At 36.2% G+C, this 11987-nt stretch overlaps 1 long non-coding RNA gene across 2 annotated transcripts; it reads left to right on the top strand.

Annotated features, from left to right (window-relative positions):
- The first annotated feature begins 86 nt into the window (after nt 1–86).
- LOC122080350 lies at nt 87–11742 on the top strand. Of its 2 annotated transcripts, none has more exons than XR_006140680.1 (3): nt 87–3416; nt 4343–7406; nt 7504–11742. It is a non-coding gene; the product is annotated as an uncharacterized LOC122080350 (long non-coding RNA). The 2 variants fall into 2 exon arrangements; XR_006140681.1 differs by having other exon boundaries at nt 89–3416; nt 4343–5990; nt 7234–11742.
- Nucleotides 11743–11987: the final 245 nt, after the last annotated feature.

Genomic DNA, 11987 nt, shown 5'->3' with positions numbered 1-11987 from the left:
AGGAGAGAGAGGGGAGTGTATAGGATAAGGGAGAGAGGGGGGTGGCAAAGGGGTGGGGAGGAGGAGAGAACATCTAGTAGAATCCGATGGAGGGGGAAGGGATATGGGAAGGTCAGGGAAGGGACATGAGAAGGTCAGGGAAGGGACATGGGAAGGTCGAGGTAAAAAACACACCTTAATTAAGTCATTTTAGTTAGTAGAAAATTTTGAAAGTATCATATTGATTTTCTTAGTTGGAAATTAAATTAAATTCTAATAAGAGAAATAAGTTGCAAATCACTATTAATAAATCATCTCACCATCATAAGGATAACTATTATTCACCTTTTGCTTCCTCAAAAAAGTAGTTTTTGGCCTTGTTTCCACATTTGTCCTATTGTGCTTGAGTTCCGCCTCTTGGAGATCCCATCCCTTTGAGATCATATGTAGGATTCTTATTTCCACTGTCTTTTTGTATGTGAATGGCATCATCCTCCATCTATTTAACATATGTCTCTTTGGTGTCTAAGGTCATATTGTTTTTATTATATGTTGTATTAGGTTGCTTTCTCGGAGGAACTAGTAGGAATAGAAGGAGAAGGGAAAGCGAAAAAGAAAATGAAAATTTTCCTTCACCAGTTGTTGCTCTGAAAAAAAAAAATAATAAGAGATTGAAGCTTGTTGTACAAAATTTATAGTTGGTCATTCCCTATTTGTGTGAGGGGGAGAAAAATTCTGTTATAAAATTTTTTTCTCTAAATTTTATTTTTCTGTGCTATCCCACTTAATGAGACATAACCCGAGGATAATAACCTTTCCAAAAAGTAGTTACTCATTTCCCAAAGTTTTCTCCCACTTAAGCAACCAAAAAATTGCATCTCCTATCTTTTGTTTGATTTTCCTCTCTCACGCTAACAAAACATAGCTTTATGATCAGAGGATGAACTAACAAGCCTTTGTCCCCACCCCCAACCCTTTTATTTTTCTTCTTTTTAGGTCCCTATTGTAGTATGTGGCTAAGATGCAGACAGAGTCGAGTTTGAAATAAAAAATCCAGCTAGCTCTAGGTTTAATATCCACTCTTTCCCCCAATACCTGTTTCATCCACTTTCTCCTTGACTAATTCATGCTATATAAAATCAAAAGATGACTTGTAATGCCATGACCCAAACCTAGATACAGGTAAGGGTACAGTCCACGCAAGGCAGCTTTTCTTTTGGCCCCAAGCTTTAATTCCAAACTTTTAAGCTTCCCTAAATTATCTCCTTATCTACAAGAAGCCTTTGCCACAAGAAGTATTTCAGCCAATACAGCTGTCTGTTGGGCCCCACTAGATTGTTATAAATTCTGGGAAATAAATCGACGCAAGCTGTACAAAAAGAAAATTCTGGAAGTTCACATTCGCAGGTGGAATATACCCATACAGATGACATAAATAGGAATTAATTGGACTGCAAAGTTGAACTAAATGTGAGCCAACTTTAGAGTTCCAATTATGGACTTACCAATGATGGACTGAATCTACATCATAGTGAGGAGATGATGCTGTCTTTTCAATCAACAACAACAAACAACATCAACTCAACCTTCTCCCAACTAGATGGGGTTGGCTGAATGGATCCATGAGAGAGTAAAAATATTTAAAAAAAAAAAAAAAAAAAAAAAAAAAAAGAACACAGCTACACCTCAGCGAATCCCATCTAAATGGAGTCGGCTACATGGATCCTTACCTTCTAAACAGCTCTATTTAAAGTAATAATCGATTCAAGACCTAAACCATGCATGTCTTTCCTCATTACTTTTCCCATGGTCATTTTGGCCTACCACTAGCTCTTCTAGATCCTTTAATCGAAATGGAACCACTCCGCCTTACTGGAAGCATCCCAAGGCCTTTGTTGAACATGGTTGTTCCAACTCAAATGACTTTCTCAGAGCATGTCATGAATCGGTGCCACTCCTAAATTAGCTCTAACATAGTCGTTGTCTTTTAATGTGGTGATCAAAATTCGTATAGATGTTTTCGCATCTCCAGTTTCTCTTGCTATAAAAGTAGCGTTTGAAGTTTCTCCCCTTACATTATTGTGTTAAGGAAGTACCTAAATGATATGTGAGAGAACCCAATAAGTGCATAAAGAGGGATCTTACTTAAACCTACTTGTATAAATCGCTTGTAGATACCCCTTCCCACTCTTGTACAATTCTATATTATTGTGTTAAGGAAGTACCTAAATTATATATAAGAACCCAGTAAGTGCATAAAGAGGGATCTTACTTAAACATATCTGTATAAATTTCTTGTAGATACCGCTTCCCACTTTTGTAGCATTGTTTTTATATTTTCCTCTCTGTTATATTGCTTAAATTGCATGTATGATCATAGTGTTTGTAAGTTTTTATTTTCCTTGGGTGTAACATATCACAATGTTAGTTTGAAAATGCATTTCTCAATGTGTGGAGCTAATAGTATTAACTTGTCCACAATAGGTGCCATCAATGAATTTTTACTGCAGCCATGCTTAACAGCAATGTAATCATGGTTATGCTTATTGTTTACTTTTTATTCTTTATCAAATATGTCTTATTACATAGTTTGAATTTTGTAGAAAAACCATTTGTTTGGTCCTTCGGCTCGTTGGTTGAACCAAGTCGATATGGTTGCAATGATAACAGCTACGGAATTACAAATATGTGCTAAGACTTCCGTGTATGAGGTGTAAATTCCAATCCCATAGCAGATACTATAACTGACAAGCTAATATGTTGTACGTTGGAATATCACCAAGTCTATCTAGTAACATCATGTGCTGATTATTACAGTAAAGATCATAACCCGTGCCTGGTAGTAAACCTGAGTCATGTCAGTTATTTTATAATTCACAAGTGTGGAATTCTATGGCGATATCGGCCGTTAGTTCCAAAAGAACAAATGAGGAAGTATTGATGTTTTTCATGTATTAGGAAGAAAGAGTGGTATCTGTAAGCCGACATCTGCAGTAATGTGCCACTCCAAGGAATCCGACAAGGAGAGGTAACCAGGTTGGATCGGAATACGGTGTTAAGTTGTGCCTGTCCAATATGACCTGCACGTTGAGTAATAAAACACCCAAAGATTGGCACTGGAAATTTTATCTTGTCAAGCAGTTGACATAGCTGCCCATTTTAGTACTTTAGAAGCATTAGATTTCCTCATTCTTTACTTTCCTTCCATTTTGGGTCTATTTGGTTGGAGGGGAAGAGAAATTGGTGATCAAATGCTGTGGGTGTTGGCGGGGCTGCTACCTGATGATGGTACTATTTCTGTCCAAGGACTGCTGCTGCTACCTACTGCTGTCCATGAAGCTCAGGGCTGCAAACAAGCAAAATCAGAGAGCTGGACGGCTGTCCAAGCATGGGAATTGCTGTTGGAACCTCCCTACTGCTATATCTGCAAAATTAAGGTAAAATTTTATCTCCTTACATTCTGTACTGTAGGTTACCTGTATGAAATTAAATTTCAGCTAGGTTTCCCAAGCTTGCAGACACCCAGAACTGGGAACCTTGGCTGCATGCCTGGGAATTAGCTGAAACTCAGTCACAGGGACTGTGTATTTCATGGAAGCATAATTAATAGGAGTTAAACTAGGTTGCAATTAAACTAAATAAGGTTCATGTAACCTATTTAAGCCGAAATTGGGCTGAATTGGTAGGCTAGGAAACCCAGCCTTTGAGGTTTTTACCTGTAGGCCTGGGAGTTGTGTAAAATTAATTACAGAGACTGAAATTGGGCATGAGTCCATGCTGTACATATAATAAATTGGCAGTGTACAGGTCTCATGTGATCCCTGTAGGCCCCTACAGCTAAATTGAGAGCTATAGGTGTACAGTTGGCAACCCGAGACTTGAAACTGGGTTCCTTGCCTGAGAATTAGGCAAGCCTATATTGTACAAGGCTGTTGGGTCTTGATACCCATGTTGTCCATGCAATTTGGATAGCGTAGAGGTGATAGGACCTGTCCCTACAGCTAAATGTATTTGGGTTTAGGGCTGTTCACTTAGGAGATCAATTCCCTAAGCTGGAAACCCAACTGCAGTACTGGGTGATGTTGTGGGCTGCTGTCCATACCTTTGGGACAGTTTATGAGGCCTGCAATCATCTCTGTGATAACCCACTAATGCGTACCAGACCTTATAAGAATGAGATTTCCATCCCAGAGCTGGGAACCCAAGTACTGAGATGGGGCTTATACAAGAAAGTGCTGAAATTATAAAATGAGTACTGTGAGCATGTTAACCCTATGTCTGGGGGTAGGTACATGTCCGTATTTTGTACCCAGGGCTTACATTTACGGGCTCATTCTTTTTCATGGTGATGTGGTTTCTGCAGCTGCAGTGTTGGATGTGCATCATTTCCATTATGTGACAGGGTGGCAAGCAAATGTCTTAATTTTGACTTGGTTGAATTGAATTGTATATTTGTCATAGTTTTGAACGCCAGATGGCCACTGAACTGTCAAAATGGCAAGTTTTGGAGAAACCGGTCTAACCCTTTTATTTTTATCCAGCAAGCCAAAAACTTGGAAAAATTGCTGGTTTAAATAGTTCGTTTGGACCTCTTTCTAAAATCTATCCAGTTTTTTCCACCTATTGTTTGGCTATAGGGTCAAATTTGATTTTGTTTCGGATCAGAATGTGATGTTATCTAGTTCGGATCGGAATGTGATGTTATCTTGTTAATGTTCCAACTGGTTTAATTGGCTGGTCCATTTCTAAAGCTGCAACATTAATAGAGTCAAGTTATTTTTATCTAGGTTAGGAATTAAAACTGCCACAATGTGGTCTACCTTATGAGAGTATTTTGAGAAATTTTATTTTAGGGCTGGGGGAATGGTTTTAGCAACAATTTCCAGAGTTTTCATTCAACTTCATTTCAAAATGTATAGTCTCTTCAAAATTTAATTATAGGGCACCGAATGTGTGTTTTGAAGATGATGATACCGTTGTCAACCTTGAAACTGAATTAGAAAGAAGTAGAAGGACTACATGCAGTTGTTGTGGGATCAAAGGTGCTGCTCTTGGGTGTTATGAGCTTTTGCAAAGTTAGTTCCACAATGTCGATGGGATGATGTAAGTTCAGTTTGCTTGATAAACTACAGACTTGTATTTATTTTAAAAAATGGTATTGTACTGATACTTGTAGATCAGTAAGGATTGAAAGGTGCGTATTTCCTTCAAGCGGAGAACTTTGTGATTCTATGCCCTCTTCTTCATACTTCTAAATTGCCTTGTGAAACTTCTGGACCTCAAGAGAAAAGTAGAAAGAGGTCTATTCCAAAAGGGTGGTTGTGCTTGGATATTCTGCTTGTATTTTTTTTTCTACATTTGTTTTTTCAGGTATAATCTTGAAGCATGCCTGAAATTAAGTATTAGCTTACAAGATGTTATCTGGTTGAAATGTACATAGAATCCCATGCCTGTAAAACCAAAGTACCAGTTAAACATGGTTAGCCAGCAATGAAAGCATTCTGGATCTTCTAACAAATGTATTCTTTGTTGCTCAACCTTTGTTGTTGCAGAGAAGATAATTCAAAATAAATTGAGTAGACCTTGGTTGGGACACTGACAAATCCTTAAGAAAAATATTAACAATTGGAACCACAGGAAACTGTCTCTGAGTTTGAAAAATTGGCTGGTATTTCGGTGGCTAAGACCTGGTGTTCCAGCATCACCTATGTCATTGCATCTGCAGATGAGAATGGAGCTTGCAGGAGAACTTTAAAAATTTTGACTGGGGTCTTGTAGGGAAAATGGATAATGGAGATAGTCAGTAAGCAGCATTGTTTCTGTAGACAGATTTGTCATACTTTACCATTCTATTTATATGTTTCGAAAGAGTTATTCTGATATAGTTCATATAACTTATATTTTGTATGCAAAATTAAGGCTTGCATGGACACATTGGGATCTGTTAACAAAGTTCAATATGAAATCAGTGTGGACATCCATGGAATAAGGGATGGCCCTCAGTCGGGAAGGTATGTATCTTCTTGTAGAGAAATTACTGTTACAGGTCTGTTGGGCTAGAATTTAGTTCTTTTGATTGCAATTACTGCTGCAAAAAACAACTTTCAAGCTTCAAAAAACCCAAAATTGGCTGGTGGATGACAGTATTTTTTTCCATAAGGCCTTTGTTGAGATCTTTAAGATTTTGACATGGAAGTCCTGAATTTCGTTAATTGAATATTTAGATTATTAGAAGTTATGGAACAACCTTAGAAATATTTTTTTTTCTACTGTTTCTACTTTCTACATAGGACATTTCAGATATCAAAAAAACATTTTTTGAAAAATAGAGGACAAGAAAAAAATATAAAAAAATAACCAAGAAAAGGGTTGGAAAAAGAAAACATTGCTAAAACAGAATACTGGTTAGTTAGAGCTGATTGTTTCTGCCTTTTAAATGGTAAGGTAACATAACAGCAATTATTACTTGAATCAATTTCTCTGCCCTTATAATGCGATCGAGAGGGAAAAATAAGAAAGAACCGTTCTTCTCTCTTCCGGATTCGAATTACAGAGGGAGATGTGCAAGTCCCAGCGTATCATTTGAATGGTTTTTTCAATAAGATAGGGATTGGAAACCGACATGACTATTGAAAGGGAGTCCCTCTAGGCCTCTACTTCCTCCCTCCCATCAGGGTTTTAAAAAAGGAATCAGGTTCGAATCGGTCCGATCCAACCAATTCTAAGCTATTTGTAGGAGAAAATGGGATCAGCTTTTGGATTTGGGAATTGACTCAAGAATTGATCAGATTCAAGTTGAAATATGATAGATAGTGTAATGTAACAGAAATTTTTACTTGGGCTTAGGTGAATTTACATAATGGCAGATAAGCCCAATAATGCATTTTCACAGTACCTTATGCAGTCAAGACATACTGGAGAGTTTGTTTATGTTCTGAATATTAGCCTTCTAGCTTCTTATTATGTGGCAGGCCAAATCCCATGGTGGAAATTCTATTAATATTTCTAATCCACCTAATGAAGCTAAAGAGGATGAATGTCAAGTGGAAATTATTATTGAATACTTACCAAAGGAGACCCAGGTAGGTCTGCCTGTCGGCATACTTCTATTATAAATTATCAGTTTACTAGTTTCTTGGATTCTGGCAGATCATGGTTTCATTGATAGCAGTAATTTCCTACTAGCTATTATGTATCAACAATGGTATTCTTCCACTAAGTTCTAATTGTTTCAACTATCTTCTCTCCTGCTAGGAAGGATCATTTTGCTTGATTGTCTCTGAATTTATGTACAAGCCATGAAAGTTTGCACAAAACTAACTGAAAATAGTGCATCTTCGATGAATGGAAACTAATGCACTCCATCAATCACCATTGTAGCTGCTGAGACTCTTGAATTATGTGTGACAGAATTCCTTAAAGAGCAGGTTTTAACAAAGTTGTCTATAAAGATTTCCATTATTTATGCTTGTTCTTGAACTCCATGTCTTGCAATAGATTTATATCATCTTTCATTTGCAACAGATCAGTTCTTACTTCACATTAAAGCTTCTTAGGATTTTTTGGTACATCATCCTCAATGTCAGGGGACTTGACAAAACTGAGAATGACCATACATCTCACGGATCCCTCATATTGCTGGTTCTCAAATACATAAGGGGGATGCAGAGTTGGAGTTCATTAAGCATGTCTGCGCTGTTCTTGCTCTGGTTATAAAATACATAAATGGGATGCAGCATTGGATTTCATTAAGCATGCCTGTGTTCAGTTGCTAAAACAGTCTGCAAACCCTTTTATTTCTCTGCAACCATAGATTGAGGAAAGAACAAGCATGCTTAATGAACTCTATTACAAGAACATGAAAGGGATGAAAGTTAAGCAGTTAGTCAGAGAAAAAGAGAAGTGCGACAGAGATATGTCGGTCTATTACGAATCACCTATTTGAGTTCAGTGTTTTTAGTATCTCTCTCTCTCTCTCTCTTACACACACACACACACACACACATAGTCACACACCCCTGAAGTCACAAAAACCCAAAACAATTCTACAGTCTTGGCAAATCATAGCGTAAGCCTTAGTTATGTTTCTTTGCCTACCACACGCCCCTTTCATATTTCTATGAGCCAGCAGGAAATGGTACTCAGACGGTGGTTTGTTCATGTGCAAGAGGTGAAACTTGGTATTTATGTCACATACAATGGTGATTTCTTTTACTAGCTATTCTTGGAAGGTAGAACAGTTTATAATGGAATTATAATGAGCGACCCATATGTTGTTAACCTTTTTTATTTGCCTCAAATTATTCAGCCGAGAGAGAGAGAGAGAGAGAGAGAGAGAGAGAGAGAGAGAGTGAGTGAGAGAGAGAGAGGTTCTCTGATCTATCAGTGTTCTTCTTACTTGTGTTTTCTTTGAGGTTCTCTGATTTTCTAGAGCTGTGTGGAGTTACAAATCTTTCTTTTCATATTGTTCTTATAAATATTTTTTATTGATAAAAATGTTTTTTAATCTGTGCTAAGAAAAATATTTTTTTCTTTTCATTTTCAATTTGTTTGGGTTTTGAATATGTCACATTTTGACCTCTTTATTTCACATTGTCCAATGGGGTTCTCTTCTGATTGGCAGAGGATGCCCTTGCCTGGAAACATAGCACAACCAATTTTATTTAGTATTTTTAGTCAGCTACCTTTATTAAGTCATATCCATATTTATGTTTCCTAACATAACATAGCAAGACCAATTTTTTAATATCTCATGATATATGTGACTTAGTGATATTTGTCTTGGTCAATTTTTTGAAGATGTTGTGGATCATTGGGGTTGCTGGCACAGGTAACAAATCAGCGATGTGCCATAGTATTTATCAAAGTGGTTGATAGAAACATTCATACAGTTAGTTTTGTAATTCCGTATTATGATTTTATGATTATTACTTGAATTGTTTGGCCCTTAAATCTTAATGAACTAATCAAGAATGCCACATTTTTTTCAGTGTGTGGGGGAGGACATTGAAAATTTGGAGTATACACCAAAACCAGATTATAAAGGGCAATTCAATGTGAAAATGAGGTAACGGGATTTCATTAATTGGTTGTTTGATATGTGTTCAGACTTTAGATAACATTAGGTTTGCCATTGTGTATATATATTATTATCATATCTTACCCTTTTATATTTCTATGAGCTTGCCTGAAGAACTCCTTAGATAGTGGTTTGTTCACGTGCAAAGGTGAAACCTTGTATATATGTTACATACAACGTTGATTTCTTTGACTGGCCATTCTTAGTTACAAGCTATTACTCCATTTAACATTAGTAATGTTTCACTACCTACCACACGCACCCAACAAAAAATAATGTTCATAGTTATTTTTCTCAAACACCTTACATGAATGCTGCTTTTGTTTTAGCCCTCTATTATTACTTCAATTCTTCATATCTTACAAAATATTACACTGTACAATGTATCTTTTGTTTCTTGTTTTGACTAAACTCTGTTGGATATGAAAAGTAAACATACTGTGCATGGGTTTATTTTGGACTGTTTCATTAAACTCAAATTAAATGATATAAGCTCATCTCATCATTGTAATATTTTGGAATCCTGATTGCTTACATCCTGCTAATCTGCTTCTATTTGGTTAAATCATATGGTCGGCTGATACCTCATTGTATATTTTAATTTCCCGCTTCTCACTAGGAGATACATGTGAGTATATCTACTAGTAAAGGTTAATTAATCAATTGATGTTGCAATTGTCTACTTACAAAATTATGGGAATAGTTTTCAATTTGAGTAATCCGTTTTCACTTGCCACTCCTAGATGATGCAATAGCAGGAGCCTTGTGCATTTGGTTGCTCTTTTTTATTATTATTAACAATTTGTTGCAACATCAAGATTAATTAATATGTTGATGTTGCAACTTGCTACTTACAAAATATGGATAAATATTAGTTGCCTTTGTTTCCTCAAAAAAGTAGTTACTTTGTTTTTGGTCTTATTTCCACATTTGTCCTTTTGTGTTAGTTCCACCATTTGGAGATACCATCCCTTTGAGATCATATGTTGGATTCTTATTTCCACTCTTTTGTATGTGAATGGCATCATCCTCCATCTCTTTAACATATGTCTCTATGGTGTCCAAGGCATTGAGGCCCCAAAGTTGTGCTTTTTGCAAAGTGCATGCCTGTGTTGCTTTCCTTTATATGGCTATATGCTGAACCTGTAAAGGTGGTGGGATTAGATTCCAAAAGCAAATCAATTAGCAGTTTTTGGGGGAAGGTTGGGGATCCCTGTTGTATGTGGGCCATTGAACCAGATGAATGTACCGACCACAATATCCAGTTTACCTGCTCTTATCTAGTCCTAGTTGAAGGCTCTTCTTTCCCCAAAAACCACTACGTTATTGATGATAGGACTAGCCTTAAGAATTTGATAATATGTTCTTTAGCAATATTTGAGTTTAAATTCTGTTATAAATCAATGACCCTGTTAGTAATCTAAAAGTTTGACTCGTTATACATTGACTATTATTTATCATATGTAACTCTCCTTGTCCTCAAACCTCACTTTTCTTAAAAAGTAAAAAAATAAACAGGAAATTTAGTCCCCCTCCCCCTTCTCCTTGTTTTGTTTTGGGCATATTCACAGACCACTTACATATTGGTTACTAATGCTTTTGAGAGTCAAAAGAATGGGGTTTTCATACAACTTTGTTTCTCTTATCTTATATCTGGTATTTCTGTTAAAACATGCCATTTGCTATCAATCATGTTGATGAACTTACCACTTTTTAACTGCATGTAAGCTTAGCCTGGCCTTCAACACTAAAATCTTTTCCTAGGCTTGAATTAGGCTGCTTGCATGTTGCTATAAGGAGAGTGGTGGAGCTCTGCTTTAGTGGTAGTCTTTTTGGATTTATCATCTGTACTTTGTTATGCAGGTGAAGGCTCTTATTCATGTTCAGTCTACTAGTAGTGTTGATGACTTGTTTCTTTGTCAGTAGCCAGTTGTGTAGGCATATACTCAGTTATTTTATAATTTTTGTTGCATCAGGATGGGTCTACTTTCAATTCTAAGTAAAAGTGTCCTTATTTCTATGTTGCCACGAAGATATATTTCAATATAGGGGTTATAAAAACAAAACCAGAAAACTGATGTAAAGGTAGGAAAATGAGAAGCAAGAAATCAGTCTCACTTACAATGGACTGTTAGTCAGGTTTTTTTATTTTTTTTTCTCTTCCCATTTGTTAGTTAAATTCATTTTCCAGAAAACCCAAAGCATACTTGTTAATATTGCAGGAAAATATAGAAATAGTTGTTGTGGCAAATCTGAGGTGACAATATGATGGACAGAATGCTGATATTGAAATTATGGAGAAAAAGGATCTTGATCTTTTAATTTGTTCCTTCTTCAACCTCATTAGAAATATTTCTCCTTTGGAGATCTACTTAATAATTTGCTTCATTGAAGTACAAGTTTACAAATCGTCCACTTTTCATCATTGAATTTGTGGTTCACTAATCATCAATGTTTCATCTGTATTCCCTGTGAGGTATCTTTTTTATTTTTGTGTTTATATTTGTATGCACAGTCATTTGGAAAATAATTATCGCTATAGAATATTGATCGCTTGTGGAATAGGTGGTGGCAATACCTTGCAGGTGTTGTTTTTGTAAGAATGAGTAACGAAAGAGAACTCATGGAAATGGGAGTATGAGGATAGAAGACCATAGGTTGGGATCGTTTGTCCCAATCTTTCACTTGGGCCATCTCATAACAATTTTTTTTTATACTCCATTGAAGGGCTGGCCTCTCCTCCTTCTTGTTTTAATAATCATTGAGAATTATAAAACAGGAAACTAAAAAGCAAGATTTATCCATTTGACACTTCTTGGAGATTAACTATTTACTGAGGAAATAAAGAGAGAGAATAATACTCCTAACTAATATGTAATTTAATTATAAATAGAAACAATAAAGATCTCAAACAGTCCACACAAGATAG

This window comes from Macadamia integrifolia, chromosome 5 (assembly GCF_013358625.1).
Source record: "Macadamia integrifolia cultivar HAES 741 chromosome 5, SCU_Mint_v3, whole genome shotgun sequence".
Taxonomy (NCBI): Eukaryota; Viridiplantae; Streptophyta; class Magnoliopsida; order Proteales; family Proteaceae; genus Macadamia; species Macadamia integrifolia.
The sequence above is the reverse complement of the archived record's forward strand: the minus strand, read 5'-3'. Positions and strand labels throughout refer to the sequence as shown.